Below are 16,434 nucleotides of genomic sequence, written 5' to 3'. Positions count from 1 at the left end.
TCGATAAACTGTTACTTAAATGTTTTTCTACAGAAATTTTTCCTAATGCCTCACTGTAATCGACTCTAGAAACCAAATGTCTAAACATGGATGCTCACCTGGGCAGGGCTGGTGGGTTTCAATTCTCTGTCTATCCTCTGTCGTTTCTAGGATCCCTTCCTGTCCCCCTCCACCCCTCCTGCTCACCTCCTGCCCTCTCCTGTCCTTGGCTGAGCCTGTCATGGGTGCCAGGCTAGGCTCTTCCACCCACCCGGACCAGGGACAACAGGGGAAGTACTTTCAGGGTTGCTGTGAGGACAGGGAGACTCAGGTTAGAAAAGCATGGTGTGCCCTGCAAACCAAACACATTACAAATCCCGGAAGGCAATTGCCCTTATTGCTCTTGGCACCCACATGCTACAGAGCAGCACCCAACTCCCCAACCTCTATGTTTAGGGGAGACCTTGTGGTTTAAGGAAAACACTGGGGGCTTTGGAACCAACAGACGTGGGCTCCCGTCCCTGCCATGAGCTCTTGTTTCTGTCCTTGTTACTGGGTGCTGTAGAGTCACCTCAAGTCATGGCAACCTCAGGCACAGCTGAAGGGAACGCTGCCCGGTCCTGCAGCATCACCATGATTGCTCATGGGTTGGAGCATTGTGATCCATCGGGTTTTCACTGGCTGATTTTCACAAGTAGATTACCAGGCCTTTCTTCCTAGTCTGTCTTAGTCAGGAAGCTCCATGGAAACCTGTTTAGCATCATAGCAACAACACAAGCCTCCACAGACAGATGGGTGTGGCTGCGCATGAGGTGTATTGGCTGGGAACAGAACCCAGGTCTCCAGCATGGAGGTCAAGAATTCTACCACTGAACTGCCCGCTCCACCCCCAGGGGTGCCCATCCTTAGACTCTCTGAGCCTTCACATCTGTCTCAGTTACTGCTCAGTTTTGTTGTGAGGATAAAATGCAGGTCGGTACCCAGCTGGATGCCTGGAGCTCTCAGACTCTGAAACGGTCCTGGTCACTAAGTATGAACCACCGAAGGGCGGACACTCACCGCAATCCCAGAGTGCAGAAGAGGCAGCGGTCCACATGAAGACCCTGAGTCATATCCTGGGTATCTCCTTACCCTCAGCTGTGGACAGTCATGTACTAGCCCATGTTTGATGAGGGTACCTCCTAATTGCCAACTGTGATGTATCTTTCCAATATCCCAAAATCCTTAATGAAGATGTGTACAAGATTAACAGATGCAATTAGAAACAGGCCCTTTTTGTTTTGTTCTATACAGGAACAGCTTTTATTGCACTTATCTATAATACCTTCACATTTGCCAAGTCAAAGAACACAGAAAGGGAAGCACAATACGTGGGGTACGTCCTGTGTAATGATCTTTGCAGGGAAATGAGAACAAAAGGGTGAGATTCATCTCACTGCCTATTGAAACCTGCAAGAAGCAGGAAAGTGCCCATAACTTTGTGTTTGAAACAAGCACCCTCTTAAATTGGCTTCATAAACCCTTTGTGACCTTCCAGAACTCTCTGGTCAGCAGTTCTGACATGAAATCAAAGTCCTTGAGGAGTCAGTAATATCAGATTCTCAGCATGTCTTCACAGCCTGGTGGGCGGGCCAAGGTTAGAGGCGAGCAGAGGAGGGCCACCACGTCAGGGCCTCTTCCTCCTTCGGCAAGCCGGAGTCTGCAGGCTCCCCGTGGCCCAGGCCAGCCAGCCACTATGAGCAGCTGCTGTGATTGCCCCCTGGCTGGGAACCCAGGGCCGGTCAACAGACGTAGCAGGCACCATGTTCCTGAACACGCACTGAGGCAGTGCCCGGAAATCGCCTAAACCCCAGGCCAACATGGTGTGCGTTCTCACGCTCCACCTCCCCCATGATGAGGTCCAGCCTGCACTGAGCACCTGCTGTGTGCCACCTGTGCCAGGTTCTGCCGGGTGGCCTCTCACCTGAGAGGGATGAGGTGCGCACTCAGCCTGAGAGCACTTTGAACATGCTAGGAGCAGTAATCAAATTCAAGGCATTGTCACCACTGGTTCTTTAGAAAGTCACTTCCATGTAACTGGTGTCTCTTACTTTAAAAAGAAAGGGAAGTTCACTCCGCTTAAATCTCCAGTGTCATCCCACAATGGCCAGTTGTTCAGAGAAAGGCAGGGAGATCCAGGAAGGGGTGGTCCCGGAGAACACCAGGGCCTAGGGACAGTCCTGGGCCCCATGCTCAGAGATTCAGACAGTCGGCAAACCCTGCTCTTCTGTGTGATGCTGAGGGTGGAGCCCTGGTGGTGCAGTGGTTAAGAGCTCGGCTGCTAACCAAAAGGTTGGCAGTTCCAATCCACCAGCCACACCTTGGAAACCACAGGGGGCAGTTCTACTCCGTCCTATAGGGTTGCTATGCGTCAGAATCGACTTGACGGTAACAGGTTTGGTTTTTTTTTTTTTGGTTTGCACACATCCAGGGTTGAGAACCTTGAAGCAAGACAACTGCCCAGAAACCAGCTGAGTCCCTGCCAGCCACCCTGGACTGGTGTTCTGAGGTGATGAGTCCAAACAGGTGAGTCCACATCCCACCTCTTGCCTCCAGCCTTCCCTGCCAAAGAAAGCCCAGCCAAGCCTGCTGGTGACCAGCCCAATGTGAGATTTCTTCCAACCTATGGGGTCTACGGCAACCTAATCCAGTCCAGGCTGGCACCACCACCCAGGGGCCCAATCTGGCATCACCCAGGGGCCGTGATACCCCTAGAGGAGGGTGCCCTCATTGAAGCAGAGGCTCAGGCCAGTGGAAGTCCCCTGGGGAAACTGAGGCAGGGGTTGGTCAGCAAGGCCAGAACCAAGAGATATGGCAGAGGGGAGGGGAGAAGCCTAGGAGCTCACCTGCAGGCACCATAACAGTCAGGGCTGGGGAGTTGGAGGCTGGGGAGGGTAGCCTTCAGTCACAGCATCCAGCAGGCAGGGGAGGGAGGGCAGGGCTTCCCAGGGCTGACAGTAACCCTGGAGCTTAAAGAACACTCTCATCTGCTGGCTGCTTTCTGTACCACTCCTGTAACAAGAGCATTAAAAATAACTTGTGGGAATTATTTTGACTTTCCAGAAGCCCTCTTACAAGGCGACTGATAACATCCTCATAGGAGGTTAACAGTAAGGCGCTTTCGTATATCAGAACCCCATTAAGAGTTAGGAGTGAAAGGCTAATTCCCAGTTCTCCACTGGAAGAGGTTAATTATGCAGTCTGGGGGGTAATTTTTTCTGGGATCATTAGCAACTGGCCAAAGCCACCAGCTAAGTGGGACCGCTTGTCAGTTATGACAAAATGGGGCTGCAGGGACTGCTGAAGGACTTAAGGGTGAGGCAGGATTTGGCAGAAACCCATGCTCTGGCTGAACCTCCTCAGGTTTGCCCTCACCTCCTCACTCTCCCCCTCACCTCCTCAGGTTCACCCTTACCTCCTCCTGATCCATCTTCAGCTCCTCTCCTTGTCACTGCCCTCCTCAGCCCCTCAAGTCTACCCTTACCTTCTCCTGGTTCGCCCTCACCTCCTCCTGGTTCACCCTCACCTCCTCCTGGTTCATCCTCACCTTCTCCTGGTTAACCCTCACCTCCTCGTGGTTCACCCTCACCTCTTCTTGGTTCACCCTCTCCTCTTCCTAGTTCACCTTTGCCAGCAGGGTGACCAGCTTGTCATGGTTTACCAGGACTTCCCTGGTTGGAGCACTAAAACCCCATAGCCCAGGAAGCCCCTCAGTCCCCAGCAAGCCAGGACAGTGGCTGCTCAATTCACCATGTGTCCTTCCTCAGAAGTTGGAGTCATCAGCCCCCACAGTGCTAATTCCTGCCACAGTCCACACCACAGCCACAAACCTTGGGTTCAGTCCAGAGGATTCCTTTGGGTTGGTACAGATATTCTCCGCTAGAAGAGACAAGCTTGATCCCTACAACCATGGACCCATCCCCCACCAGGAACTCAGCGTTGGCTCCACGACATCATCAAGGTTTGTTTTGCGAACACTCGGACTAATGGTGAGATATCTTATATGAGTGCAACCATACAGTATGTTCCCTTTGTGTCTGACTTATATCACTCAGCATCATGTTTCCAACGTCCATCCACATCACTGTATCAGGACTTCATTTCTCATTAAGGCTGAATAACAGTGCGTCGTATGGATGGACCACATTTCGTTTATCCATTCATCTGCTGATGGACACTGGGTTGCTTCCACCTTTGGGCTACTGTGAACAATGGTGTGGTGAACATTGATGTACAAGCATCTGTTTGAGGCCCTGCTTCAGCTCTTTTGGGTGCATACCCAAGAGTGGAATTCCTGGGTCATATGGTACTTTTACTTCTGTGTTTAACTTTTGAGAAGCCACCAAGCTGTTTTCCAGCACCATCTGCTTTGGATGCAGGATTTCAGGAGGAGGTGGGCCTTTGGCTGTCCCTATGGGCTGAGAGGAGAAGTACTGGCCCAGGGACACCCAAACCAGTCAGAGTGGGACCCCACCTGGGACCTCATCCTGGGGCATCATTTTTCATTGTATCATGGACTTTTAGAAATGAACAATTAAAAGTTTAAGGATGTTTTTAGAACTAGTCAGATTTTTGTATTTATATTTGTGAAAAGAGCATATGGAAGCTGTTTCTACTGTGAGAGGGTGTCTCCGTTAACTCCCCAGGTGCCCCTGGTTCTCTGAGTCTGCAGTGCACGATGCACGTACTTCAGGTAACAACATTGAGCTGCCCTCTCCGTGCCCCGAAGCTCAGGCTTTCCACTAAGAACTAGTGAGATTCTTACCAGGATGTCATCTCACAGCATATTTTTAGGAGGGTTGTTGTTGCGATAAATCTAGCTGTGCCTCGGAAATCTCCAGGTGGAATCTCCTTTCCTGGTCTCCAGCATAAAGATAAAAAAACACCTTTCTCAGAGAGATCCCACAGCTGTTAGAAAGGAACACAAAAATTCCTACAGACCAAAAATGTGGTGTCTTTTTACAATTCCTCTTTTGAGCTATATTTGAAATTGATTATCCACACTTCTGCACAGGTCACTAAACATGTGCCCAGAAAAAGTCGTCATCCCACTCTCACCTCGGCCGCTGGTGCTGATGCTGGCATTTAGAGAGGAGGGCGGTAACCACCTTGAGCCTGCGGGATGGCCAGAGCAGCTGCCGCCTTTGCCTCTGAACTCTCACGGTGTTCTCTCGGCTCAGTGACCACACAGCAAAGCAAGGGGACTGCGTCCCATTATAATTGTCCACGGGGAAACAGGGAGCATCACTGGCCCTTTCCCAGGATCATTCTTTATGTCAAAGGTCTCAGTCACAAGCAAGAAAGGAATCATTTTCTGATTTTTATTTCCTAATAAAATAAGGATTCTCTGTTCGCACTCAAATTGCCCGTGCCTAGAGAAGAAAGCACTGCTGAGCCGCTGATGGGGGAGGATGTCAGGAGCAGGGGGACTCCCCTCCACGTTCAGGGGCCTCAGGGCCTCTCCACCTGGGGCACGGAGGCAGTGTGGTCAGTGTGGGCTGAAGCCCAGACCACGTCATTCCCCTGGCTCCCAAAAGGGCAGGGCCCAGTCTGCCCCGGAGCCTCCAGCAGGGCGTACGGAGGCTGGACCAGGACCAAGACCACATCAGACAGGTCCAGGGCTTGGCACCTTGAGGTTGGCCTGCTGTGTCAGAGGCTCTGCGGGGTCCTTGTGTGGGCTGCACACATACACACACTCAACAATATCCTACAGCTGTGGTCCTGTGTAAGCCTCCTCTGGTCACTCCTGAGCGCAGAGCCAGCCACCTCTGCAGGGGACTGGGCACTCCCACCCTGACCTCTCTCTGTCCTCCAATCGATGGCTCTCCACAAAACACATCAGAAATGGGCATGCGTCTTCTCACACACATGCTCACACGTATGTACATACATTCATGCACACACAAGCACACACAAGCACATGCACATATGTGCATGCACACTCCACACACACACACACACACACACACACACACGAATGCATGTAAATCTGGAGAAACCTGAAGAGGGTGAGTGGACTGTATCCACGCTGATATTCTGGCTGTGAGTTTGCAACAGTTTTTGCAGATGTTACTTTGGGGGAAGGGGGTGAGGAGCCCCCGCCCAGGATCTCTCTACTATTTCTTGCCTCTACATGGAACCAACAGTGATCTCAAAATAAACCCTCTCTGAAAGTCCCACTGGCTGGCATATTCCAACAGAATACAGAGCGAGGCAAGGCCTGCCGGGACCCATCAAGGAAGACAGGGAGGAGGAAGTGTCGGGGGCAGCACCTGGACCTGCTGGGGCTGGAAAGAAGGGACAGCAGGGATGGGGGTGCCTGCCTGGGGTGTACACAGGCAGAAAAAGGAAGTGGGCATCTCGGGGTCCCCACCGTGCTCTTCCCAAACTCTGGCCTGAATTTCCCCAGAACAGCAGAGGGGGTGGAAATTACCCAAACATAACTTTGACAGGTCATTTGAGCTGGGAACAAGGCTCGTTTTCCAAAATGGTTCTTCCTTCTTTAATTAGAATCCTTTATTAACTGCCAACCTTATACTTTCCCCCAAAATAGACAAGATAATGAACCCTTGTCCATAAGCCCAAGCAGTAGCTGTCCAAAGGGGCTGTGCCCAGCTCAGGAGGTGGTGCCCCCAGGCTCCCATGGATTGGCAGGAGTCACACAACCCCGGGACAACTGAGAACATTGCCCCACAGGTGCCTGCAGCCCACTGCCCTGGTAAAGCCACATCACCCTCTGGCACCATCGGTACCACGGGCCAGCAAAGGGCAGAGAGGCGCTGGGCTCAGGGGGCACCTCGGGGCCTGGGCAACACCTACTCACTCCTGCAGGCTGAGGCCTGGAGCCGGGGCCTCTGGCAGTTTGGGGTCAGTGGAGCAAGGACACTGAGTGGGGCAGGTTTGGAATGACAGCAGGAGCCACACCTGTGTGGATGCTGGGGCAGGGAGGAAGGACAGACACAGCCAGAGCGGCCAGCACCCCCTGCCCACTCCCACCCCTCCCCCTGCCTCGCCCCTCCTCCTGCTCCACCCCACCTCTCGGCCAGCTCTTGGGCAGCCGCTGCCGCCACCACCCCCACCACCACCACCTGGGCGCCGTGGCGGCCCCCATGTGCAACTCCCTTGGGTGCTGGCCTTCAGGGTCCAGCAGAGCAAAAGGTCAGGGGCTCCCCCACTCTGCTGGGGGTCCCTCGGCCCTGCTCTCCAGAAACCCTCGCTGCCCAGGCTCGGCCGGCCCCCCAGGGTCCCAAGCACGGGTGCGGGGTCACCTGCTGGACCACACCTCTCAGCCCCGCAGTGGCTCCGGGCTGTCGGAGGGGCAAGGGGGCGGCCCCCTGGAGCAGACCCTGTGGGTCGGCACCCAGCTCCCCAGTCCGCGAAAGTGAGGCCGTGGGGGCTCCGTCAGCACCGGAATCCATTTCCTGCTGTGGACAGTGAGGCGGCAGCTGCGCCAAGCCCACAGGCAGGAAGAAGAGCTAATCACGTGCTACGTGGTGGTCTCAGTGACGTCCGCGGCAGCTGTGCGGCGCCCGCCCTAGAACCTGCCAGCTCCGTATTCTGCAGGGAACGGGGAGAAGGCCAAGCGCCCCGGGACAACCCCACGCGCGCACACACAGCAGGCCCCTCCCATGAGGGCGCACACGCCCGGGGCCCCCCCGCGCGCGCACACGCAGCAGCCCCCTCCCTCGCGTGCTCGGGACTCCGCCGCGGGCGCCGGGGCTCCGCGGTCCTCGGGCGCCTCCTGGCGCCCGGCGTCAGTCCCTGCAGGCGGCGCAGCCCGACCGAGAGCGGTGCGCAGCGCCCTCACGTGGATACCCGCCGTCACTGCGCCCGGGCTCCGCACCCACGTGGCGGTCCCTGGGGCGGATGGGGAGCCTAGACCCCGCAGGGCAGGACCGGTCCGGGCCGGGGACCTTGAGCCGTTGTTTCTCCTCGCGAGGACCGAGTCCTGCGCGGCCAGGAGCTGGTGCGCAGGATGGCTTCAGTGATCAGCCAGGCGCGGGATTGGGGGAGCGGGGTTCCTCGCGGGCCTGGGGTCCCGGGTCCCTGCCTGGAGGGTACCGCGCTGTCGCCGGCCCTGGCTGCAGCGATGCTTCGGGCGGTGCTGCAGGCAGCGGGCACCCACGTCTGCGCGGCTGGGGCAGGACAGGCAGGTCGGCCTCTCCGGGGGCACCCTGCCGGCGCGGACCCCACCGCCACCCCAGTGCGCACCCTAAGGCGAGGGGGGCGTTGGCGGGGGCTGGAAGAGGGTTCGGGCGTCGGACCGGGCGTCCACACGTGCATCCTGGACCTTTTTCGACAGGGAACGGGACACTGAGGGCGGGGAAGAGGGGGCAAAGGGGGACAATCTTCCAGGCCACTTTAAAAAAAAAAAAAAAAAAGCTGCGGAGACGACTGGCCTCAGGCCAACCCCGTGAGTGTCAGTGTAGAACGCAGGGTTTTCCACGGGGCCAGAGGCTAGCTGAGGTTTGCAGGTATGGCGCCGCCCTGGGGGCCGCTCGTGGGGTGAGGGTGGGCACTGAGCAGCCTGTTAACCTCGGCAGTTCCCATCCCCAGCTGTGAGAGATCGTTCAGCAAGTTAAAACTAATGCTCTCGTGTTTGAGAGCTCCCAACGGCCAAGACAGACTGTGTGATCTTGCTCTGCTGTGCAGAAAGAGAAGAAACAGAAAAAAATGACTTTGAGCACATCATAGACCTGTTTTTCTCCTGAAAACAAGGAAGGTGCAGCTGTAATTTTCGTGTGGCGCCATAATGTGTTAAGTCAAAGATGAACCAACTTGGCTTGTATTTTTGAGCTGATATTAGAGTACACTTATCTAAAGGAGGGGTGTCAGCTGAAGAGGCGGAGGGGGGAGGGGGCATTTGCCTGCCCCCAGGTGCAGTCTAAGGGGGAGCCATTCAGGATGTGAAGTAACATTCCAAGGCGCCACAAATATGAAAGGTGCCTGAGGCAGACGGACAAGAGGGGGTCCGCGTTTCTGCTGGCACATCGCTGCTATCCACCTTAAAATTGGAGGGGTGCAACTTAAGAGATTGCCCGTGGGCGCTCCTTACCCTTTCTGCACCCTGGACGGTTTGGACAGGGGTGTGATTTCAGTGCTTGCCATAGTAGGCACTATATTCTGAAGAGACACCTCTGTCAATGGCTGATCTTTTGGGAGCAGATCACCAGGCCTTTCTTCCTGGCCTCTGGGTGGGTTCCTTTCCACGAGTAGCCCAGCGCTTGGCCATTTGCACCACCCAGGGACTCCTCCAGGTCACCAGCAGGGTGTTTGTTGAGGCTGGAGGAGAGAGCAGTGTTGACATGCTGGGTGCCTGACTTAGGACTCATGTCTGACACAGGATGAGGGTCCCCACTTGAACTCCTGCTCCACAGGTGCATGTGGGCTGCTCCCCAGGCCACCCATGCACGACCTGGCCCCCCTGGAGCCCTGGAAAGCAGAGCTTCCTCCAGGACCCCAAGCTCCATGCCCCAAGAGGGGGGGCTCACCCCTGACAGCACCCTTCAGGCAGAGCTCCCTGTCACCCCACCCCGGCCCTGCTCCCCACTTACTGTCTGGGAGGAGCACGGGGCGAGGGGCCTGCTTTGAACCTGGCCGTAGCTCTCACTAGCTAGGCACATGTCCTTGGTGAACTTTTAAGCCTGCTTCCCTCAAGGGCTCGCAGCAGGGCCTGACCCTCCACAGGGCGCTGCCCACATGCTCATCAGTGTTCTATATCCTAGGAAGCAGGAAGCTGGTCCTGGCCCCTACCTCCTGCAACAGCACCCATCCACAGCCAGCTCCCCACCCTGACAGTGCCCCTGGCACCCAGAGGAGCCAAGTCATGGACTCCACATCCCACGTGGCAGCTGGAGGACAAAACTGGATCCGGGCCACACCAGGCCAAATCCTCACTCCACCGGGTACCAGCTGTGACCTGGAGCAGTTCGCTTAGCCTCTCCATGCCTGTTTCCCCGTCTGTGAACCAGGGCTGATACCAGCACCTGCCTCATAGGGTTGTAGAGATTTTAAAGGAATCAATACAGGGCCTGGCACACAGGCACCAGGGGAAGCTACCCCGGCAGGAAGGTGTACAGAATGAGGGGTCCCAGATGACACACAGCCCAACCACTTGGAGGGTGACTGGCGGGTGCTGCTGGTGTAGTTGGACAAAGACTCACTAGGAGGTAGTGGTCATGACTGTTCAACAACCTTCAGGAGAGAACAGGGGCCAGCTGTGACCCACATCACCCTCCAATGACTCTAACGTAGGGCAGGCTTCACAGGCCCGGCACCCCTGTGTCACACAGCGCCCGCGTTCGGAGGGCCCCACACCAAGTTGAATTGTTAAGCTTTGACTTTGAACTCATGTGCGGTGGGTGAAGCCCCCGGGATGGTGGAGTGGCCATGAGCAGAGGCTGGTGCAGGGAGTATGCCCTCCACACTCCTTCCACCTCATCCGCACGCAGCCCTGGTGACGCTGGATGTCCATTCCTTGGGCCCTGGAGTCCTGTGAAATTACCCGTTTTGGTGAATGAGGCCTCGGTAAGCTATGCCAATTTGCACCCATTTCTTAGAAATCAGCATCTTCAATGTCTATAAAAAACTGAATCTCTCTGCCTCCCCTCCGAAAACAAACTCTTATTAGGGAAAAAAGGTTTTAATTTGGTAACAAGTCCCAATTGTCAATTTTAGGAAAACTGATTGTAATTTAGAAATTAAATCAGAAATGTTTCATATTTAAGGCTTAGGCTTTTAACTTCTGACTTGCCCACTGGGAGAGGCCTTTGTGTGTAGAGTAGGTCCCCGGGTTACGAACGTCCGACTTAAGGACTTGTACTGCCCTTTAACGTAAATTTGAAACAACTGAGTCCGACTAACAACACGCGTAGCTTTTAAATCACTGAACAGCTTCAGGCCTTTTCTTGCCCGAAAGTAAGGCTAAAGAAGAACCGTCTGCACTTACAATGCCTGAAGACACCCCCAGGAACGCATCGCTCGTAACCGGGGGACTGCCTGTGATTCTTCCCGTTGAGGCTGGTAAGGCTACCAGGGCCGCGTGCTCCCAAGGTGCTGCCGTTTCCCTTCAGGATTAAGTAAGCTTATTTTCATATCTAGAAACTAGTTTCCTTTAAATGAAGTGATTAAAATGGGATTTTCTAATTATAAAAATATGCTTACTCTTTTTAAAAAAGCAAGTGATGTTAAGACGGCCGACAAGGCCCACGGGCCTGGATGGACGCCGTGAGCAGAGCCGGGGCGCCCCCTGGTGACCGCGGGCGGCTCTGCAAGGCTCCCCTGTCCCAGGAGAGGCCCGATCGCGGAGCAGGCAGGCAGAGCAGCCCGCAAGGGACATTTACATCATCACAGCACGTTCCAACACAGGTACCCACCTGGCCTCCTCAGATAAAACCTCCCGCTTCAGAAAGTAAACAAGCAGCGAAGACAGCAGTCCAGCTGCAGTGGGTGGGTCTAACTGCCCTCCCTAAAGCACAGCAAGGTGCCACTGTCCTGGCAAGTCACTGCAGCTTCACATTGCAGGTGGGAAAAGAAAACCAGCTGCTGTCGAGCTGACCCTGACTCACGGGAACCCCGTGTGTCAGAGAACAACCGTGCGCCACAGGTGTTCAGTGGCTGATTTTTCAGTAGATTGCCAGGCCCTTCTTCTGAGGGGCTTCTGGGTGCATCAGCCATGTGTGGCACCCAGACGGCCTCATCACTAGTACACTGTTGTGTGCCATCGAGTCGATTTCCACTCATAGCAACCCCACGTGACAGAGTAAAACTGTCTCATAGGGTTTCCTAGGCTGTAATCTTTATGGGAGCAGATTGACAGGTCTTTTCTCCTACAGAATGGCTGGTGGGTTTGAACCACCAACCTTTTGGTTAGCAGCTGAGCGCTTAACCATCGTGCCACCAGGGCTCCCACATCACTGGTACGAAGCCTGTTTAAAGCCACAGCCCTTTAACGGCGAGACATGGTGGTCAGGGCAAGCTTCGCGTTTGGGAGTTCTATAGTCTTGGACAAACTCCCAGCTGTAAGCCTTTGGCTGAGCCCTGAGCAGGTTCCTTTGTATCTCCTCCCCAGTCCCTCGTGTACAAGTACCCCTACCTAACTCCTGTCGTGGTTTTACTTTTTCTTACCATTTTTGAATACAAAGCAAAATCAGAGGAGGAAAAAACTGAAAAGCAGCAAAAACAGCAGCCCATTCCCACAGGCTCTGTCCCCCTCCCTGGCAGCAGTTCCTTTCAGTCACGTGAACCCACAAATCAGGAGTAGTTACTGGCTGTTCCTGTCTGAGGGCCCTTCTGGGTCCTACTTAACAGGCACTTTCTAAAAGGGCAGAAACCCTGGTGGCGTAGTGGTTAAGTGCTATGGCTGCTAACCAAAGGGCTGGCAGTTCAAATCTGCCAGGCGCTCCTTGGAAACTGTATGGGGCAGTTCTATTCTGTCCTATAGGGTTGCTATGTGTCGGAATCGACTCGACGGCACTGGGTTTCGTTTTGGTTTGGGTTTCTAGAAGGGCCGTCTTGACAGTGTAGGTTTGGTTTTCCAAGGGTAACAGGCAAACGAGGTCACATGCAGCTACCCTCCCCGAGGGATTACAGCCAGCACTGCCCAGATGTAGCTGCTTTTACCTGTCCATGCCCTCCAGGGTGCTGAGATCACGTCCACTTGGAAACCCCTAGCAGAGTGCGGTGGAGGGAGCTGGTGGCCGGCAGAGTGGCGACGTGGGGGCTGGCCCTCGGGAGTGCATGAATGCCACTCTGACCCGAGGGGCCAGCTCCTCCATCCACACACCCGGTGGCACCTAATCCTCGTTCCTCCAAAACCTCTCACACCTACACGCAGCACCGCCCGCAGGTCCCTCTCACCACACCCCCATGCCCAGGACACAATGTCAGCTTTCCTTGTGAGCTGGGCCGGGCTCCAAGTGCCAGGTACCAACTGTCTCTAGGACCTGTAGGTGGCAGAGGGGACTTCATGTGGGCAAAACGTTACCAAAATGGCAGGCTCGATCACAAACCCTTTCACGAAGTGTCTGTTGTTGGGAAACTGGGTCTCGGGTGCCTGTGAAATTCGAAGTTCCCCCAGGCCCAACAATTGTGTACTTTGCTTCCTAAAACCCACCTTGGAGAGGATAGCTATGAACCAGTCTGCACAAGCACTCTCCCGAGCTTCCCCGTGGAAGACGATAAAACAAACAGGCTGCACAGTCAGCCCGCCACACCTGGAGTCCACGGCACCGGCAACTATCAGAATCCAGGAGGAAAAGAGGATGAACTTGTGCAGGACACGGTGACCAGTCCCTGCAAACGCTGAACGCTCAACCATGATTCAAACCCTGACGCTCAACAGACGTGTCACCGATGTCTCTGCCACACAAAGGTCAGGCAAGGCCTTCAAAGGTACGAACCACATTACATCCTCAGAGCAACCACCTCAGGCCAGAGCAGTACTTCCACATGGGGTGGCCAAAGTAATTCTAGAGAACACACAGTAAGCATTTCTGTTCAAAGTTACCCATTTTGTTTATTTGAATGAAATTGCGGGGCCGGGGGGAGCCCTAGCAAATCAAATCTAAAAAAGATATTCTTGCTTGGGATGTTGTTGTTAGGTGCCATCAAGTCACTTCCAATGCATTGTGACCCTTTGTATGACAGGAAAAAGCACTGCCCGGTCCTGCAACATCCTCACAATGGTTATGCTTGAGCCCACTGTTGCAGCCACTGTGTCAATTCATCTCATCGAGGGTCTTCCTTTTTCGCTGGCCCTCCACTTAACCAAGCATGATGTTTTTCTCCAGGGACTGATCCCTCCTGACAACATGTCCAAAGTACGTGAGACAAAGTCTCACCATCCTTGCTTCCACAGAGCATCATGGTTGTACTTCCTCCAAGACAGATTTGTTCCTTCTTTTGGCACTCCATGGTACCTTGAATATTCTTCGCCACCACCACAATTCAAAAGCATCGATTATTCCTCACCTCCCTAATTCATTGTCCAGCTTTCACATGTATGTGAGGCAACTGAAAATACCATGGCTTGGGTCAGGTGCACCTTTGTCTTCAAGCTGACATCTTGCTTTTCAACACTTGAAAGAGGTCTTCTGCAGCAGATCTGCCCAATGTGAGATGTATCTTTTGATTTTCTGACTGCTGTTTCAATGGGTATTGGTTGTGGATCCAAGTAAAATGAAATCTTTGACAACTTCGATCTTTTCTCCGCTTATCATGATGTTGCTCTTGGTCCAGTTGTGAGAATTTTTGTTTTATGTTGAGGCATAATCCATACTAGAGGCTGTGGTCTTTGATCTTCATCAGTAAGTGCTTCAAGTCCTCTTCACTTTCAGCAAGCAAGGTTGTGTCATCTCCATAACACAGGTTGTTAATGAGTCTTCCTCCAAACCTGATGCGCCCATCTTCTTCATACAGTCCAGCTCTGGGATTACTTGCTCAGCGTACAGATTGAATAGGTATGAAGGGATACAACCCTTCCGGATACACCTTTCCTGACTTTAAATGCATCGTTATCCCTTTGTTCTGTTTGAGCGACTGCCTCTTGATCTATGTACAGGCTCCTTGTGAGCACGATTAAGTGTTCTGGAATTCCCATTCTTCGCAATGTTATCCATAATTTGTTGTGATCCACAGTCGGATGCCTTTGCATAGTCAATAAAACACAGGTAAACATCTTCCTGGTATTCTCTGCTTTCAGCCAAGATTGATCTGACATCAGCAATGATATCGCTGGTTCCCCGACCTCTTCTGAATACGGCTTGAATTTCTGGCAGTTCCCTGTCAATATACTGCTGCAGCCATTTTTGAATGATCTTCAGCAAAAGTTTACTTGCGTGTGATATTACTGATATTGTTCTATACTTTCTGCATTCGGTTGGATCACCTTTCTTGGGAACAGCCATAAATATGGATCTCTTCCAGTCCACTGGCCAGGTAGCTGTCTCCCAAATTTCTTGGCATAGATGAATGAGCACTCCCAGCACTGCATCTGTTTGTTGAAACATCTTAGTTGATATTCCGTCAATTGCTGGCACCTTGTTTTTCGCCAATGCCTTCAGAGCAGCTTGAACTTCTTCCTTCAGTACCATCAGCTCCTGATCATATGCTACCTCTTGAAATGTTGGAACGTCGACTAATTCTTTTTGGTATAACGACTCTGTGTGTTCCTTCCATCTTTTTTGATGCTTCCTGTATGGCTTAATATTTTCCCCATAGAATCTTTCACTATTGCAACTCGAGGCTTGAGTCTTTTCTTCAGTTCCTTCAGCCTGAGAAACGCCGAGCATGTTCTTCCCTTTTGGTTTTCTATCTCCAGCTCTTTGCACATATCATTATAATACTTTGTCTTCTTGAGCTGCCCTTTGTCATCTTCTGCACAGCACTTTTACTTCATCATTTCTTCTTTTCTCTTTAGCTACTTGATGTTCAAGAGCAAGTTGCAGAGTCTCTTCTGTACATCCATTTGGTCTTTTCTTTCTTTCCTGTCTTTTTAATGAAATAAGGTGATGTTAAAAGGCTGACCTGGTAGAAAAAAACAAGAGGTGGCACATGCGGACAGAACAAAAACCCTGAGAGCAAGAAGAAATGACTCACATCTAGGGTGAGAAAACTGTGGGCCCCTGCCCCATGACTGACCCACACCCCTCAAGCCACCAGATTCAGGAAATTTCAGCTACAATTCCATTTTCATTTTGCATTTTAAACATTTACTCATACCATGACTTTCATTTTAAATTAAAAAAAAAAAAGGTCTCATGGACCAGTGCCCCAAAGAGTCCCACGTAATTACACACAGTGGCCGTGAAGCCCAGCAGGAAGGGCCCTCAGGACTCCCAGCAGGCAGTAGGAGGCCACGCCCGGCTCCCTGACCAGGACAGGAAGCCCTCTCCTCCCTCCAGCCACGCCGAGCAGGACAGCATGACACTGAGAAGCCTGCACGAGAGCTGCACGCACCCGCCTCTGCTGTCACCGACTCTGTATCGCTTTCCTCACCACCTCCAGGCACCGTCACGGAGCCTTGATCCCCGAGACCAACACCTAGGACGATTTACTGAGGATAATACGTACCCCACACAGGTACCCAAAAGTCCAGAGAACTACAGAGGTGGACACAGCCACCCTGCTTAGGACACACATAACAGACACCTCAGAGAGCAAACGCTCATTAAATATAGTTGAGATTCAGGGTCAAAAACACTGTGGAAATTTTCATGGGCCCTAGACTGTTCTCGAGGTCTCTGAAGGGCTAAATCAGCACTTCTTTACGATGATTAAGTAAGCTGAGATGCTTAAGACAAACTGACAACTTTCCTGCCCCTTGTCTCAGCTACCGTTCTTTTAGGTGTTATAAAAATGCCTGCTGCAACATGCTTGATGGGAAATCACTTTCTCTCAGATAGTTCCTGGTAGTGA

The 16,434-nt window shown here is 53.1% G+C and overlaps 1 long non-coding RNA gene across 1 annotated transcript; it reads right to left on the bottom strand.

Moving 5' to 3' along the window:
- Window positions 1-2,451: 2,451 nt before the first annotated feature.
- On the bottom strand, window positions 2,452-6,011 carry LOC126059596 (uncharacterized). Its single transcript, XR_007513460.1, has 3 exons — window positions 4,784-6,011; window positions 2,865-3,030; window positions 2,452-2,580 (listed from the first exon to the last, which is right to left on the bottom strand). It is a non-coding gene; the product is annotated as an uncharacterized LOC126059596 (long non-coding RNA).
- Window positions 6,012-16,434: the final 10,423 nt, after the last annotated feature.

This window comes from Elephas maximus, chromosome 16 (genome assembly GCF_024166365.1).
Source record: "Elephas maximus indicus isolate mEleMax1 chromosome 16, mEleMax1 primary haplotype, whole genome shotgun sequence".
NCBI classification, from domain to species: Eukaryota; Metazoa; Chordata; class Mammalia; order Proboscidea; family Elephantidae; genus Elephas; species Elephas maximus.
The sequence above is the reverse complement of the archived record's forward strand: the minus strand, read 5'-3'. Positions and strand labels throughout refer to the sequence as shown.